Here is a 2,711-nt window from a genome sequence, read left to right on the forward strand (position 1 = left end):
GGGGTCGAACGACCCTTTCACAGGGGTGGCCTAAGACCATCGGAAAACACATATATAATTGCATATTGCTTTTGTGATTAATCACTATGCTTTAATTATGTTCAATTTGTAACAATGAAATTGGGGGTCACCACAACATCAGGAACTGTATTAAAGGGTTGCGGCATTAGGAAGGTTGAGACTACTGGTCTAAGGTTTATTTCTACCTCAGTTGCTGGCTCCTACCCAGCCTGGCCCTGGTCTGGGCTTGGGCAGGAGGCAACCAACTGATGTGTTTCTCTCCCATCCATATTTCTGTCTTTCCCTCTCTCCCCCACTCTCTCTAAACATCAATGGGAAAATATCCCCGGGTGAGGATTAAAAAAACAAACAAAGGTGGGTAACCTGGTCAGAAGGTCAAATCTTCAAAGTGCAAGCTGCTCCTCCCAGGGGGTCTGGACTGAATGTTCCTTGAGCATCTTCAGGAAGGCCTGCGGGGATGGTGCCTCCACATTCTGGAAGGTGTTCTGGACTCTGCGGAACAGGATGAAGTATTTCAGGTCCATCCGGATGAACCCAAAGTGGTTCTCATCAAACAGGATGAAGACTCCAGGGTAGCGCCTGGAGTAGGTGTAGTCACGTAAGGAAACAATAAACTTATCAGTGTCCACGCCATAGAAACACATCCTGCAGGTTCGGGGGTAGTTGTGGTCTCTTGAGAGCACGCCCACAGGCAGAACAAGCGGAACAGGCTGCTCCTCCGAAGCTGCAGCCCCGGACTCTCTGACTCTGGGCTGGGCAGGGCTCTGCCAGCCATGGCCCTCGCTTTCCTCAGTCCTGCCTTTTTGCATCTGCTCCCGGATCACCTGCCTTTCGATCTCCTGGACCACGCGGGAGAGCTTGTTGAAGTTGCGGAAGATCTGGCCATCTGGCAGCTGGATGCGGCGCATGAGGTGGATCTCTAACGCTAATGTCTTGGTTATTCCCGTGACCTTCGTGACCCTGGCATACTTCCCATGGAAGCTGGGCATGGCAATCGATAGGCCGTAGACATCGCACTTGCCTTGGAAGAGGCCGGCCTGATGAGGTCGTCCGAGGTAGAGGCGGCGGTAGGCCAGGCAGTCATACTGCTGTCTGTCCTCCTGCACCAGCACTCGCCCTCATTCGTCCCTAAGCCGCGTTGGTAAATCCTTTAGGTGGTCTGTCTTGTTGCACTGGGTGGTGAACCTGTCCTTCTGAATCTGCATGTGGCGGTTGTGGGGCCTGCTGTGGAAGCCTTCCATGCACTCCACCGTGGCTGATGTCCTCTCCGACAGGTGAATTCTGAACGCGGGCTTGAATTGCATTGGGCCATCCACATGGGTGTTAAGCCAAGGCCCGTACGTCCAACCAGTAATGCATAAGCCGTCCACCAAGACATTCAGCAGTGTTCTACAGCCCTCAGTATCTAGCTGCCACAATCCCAAAATGTGTCTGTATGGGTGGAACAGCTTCGCATAGACTTCTCGATAAGACATACCTATCGTCTCCAGATTCTGCAAGTTTTCACAAAGGCCAAACTCCTTGCGGCAGCGCCGTCTCCAGATGCTGTCAGTGTGCAGGATGTGGTGGAATTTGGTGCAGGCCAGGGCCAGACTGGGCAGATCTGTGCCAGGGAGCGAGGTGAAGATCTCCAGCAGCATCTCCACAGACAGGTCCTGCAGTGAGCAGTGCGGGGGGTGCGGGGGGGGCGGTGGGGGCGGCATGGGACTCGCGATTCCTCGCCTCGCTGTGCTTTTCTGCTAGGGACTGGGCCGGCTTGCCATTGGCCACTACCATCTCAGCTGGGCCCTGGCACTCCTGAGGACAGCAACATCCCAGCGAAGAGCCCAGGACACAGAGGCAAGCCCACTCCTCCATGCCTCCAGAAGTAACAGCCACCACAGCTTGGGCTGCTGTGCCTCAGCAGGGCTTTAAGCTGGTTTGTCCCGCCCTGAGAGTCACGCCCCCAGGGCCTAGCCACGCCCCCTCAGAGGAGCCAATTGTAGGACCTTAGCAACACTTCCAAAAGAAACCCATACCCAGGAACACTCACCTCCCTTTCCCAGTGCCCCCTCCCCTGTCCTCCGGCCCTAGCCCCAGGCAGTCACTAATCTGCATCCAGTATGGATATGCCTCCAGGGATATGCCTATGGGGGGCGAGGGGGGGGACATTTCACATGAATGCAGTCATAACATCTGGTCTTTTGTGACTGGCTTCTTTCACTTAGCATAGCATTTTAAAGTTTTATGTATGCTATATTCTAGTATATGGGTATACCACTTTTTGTTTACCCATTCATCAGTTGATGAATATTTGGGTTGTTTCCAGTTTGAGGCTCCTTTGAATAACGCCGCTATGAACATTGTGTACAAGTTTTTTGTGTGAACATGTTTCCATTTCTTTTGGGTATGTACCTAGAAGTGGAACTTCCGGGTCATCTGGTAACTCTATGCTTAGCATGTTGAGGAACTGCCAAAAACATTTTCCAACGTGGCCCCGCTATGTTACATTTCCACCAGCATGGTACGAGGGGTCCAATTTTTAAACATTCTCATGAATGCTTTTGTAAAACATATATTATAGCCATCCTATGGAGTGTTGAGCGGTATTTTATTATAGTTTAGAGCAGAGTTATTGACTGTAGGATGACTTGACCTTGAACTCCATAAGGGAAATCTCTTCTATGCTCAGCCTTCATCCAGCCTCTGCC

General features: G+C 51.9%; 1 pseudogene; it reads right to left on the bottom strand.

The window, feature by feature from the left end:
* Positions 1–404: 404 nt before the first annotated feature.
* LOC139002437 (F-box only protein 31 pseudogene) lies at positions 405–1,724 on the bottom strand (annotated as a pseudogene).
* Positions 1,725–2,711: the final 987 nt, after the last annotated feature.

This window comes from Myotis yumanensis, unplaced genomic scaffold, assembly GCF_028538775.1.
Source record: "Myotis yumanensis isolate MYYU_CA2020_CCGP unplaced genomic scaffold, mMyoYum1.0.hap1 SCAF_2, whole genome shotgun sequence".
Classification (NCBI taxonomy): Eukaryota; Metazoa; Chordata; class Mammalia; order Chiroptera; family Vespertilionidae; genus Myotis; species Myotis yumanensis.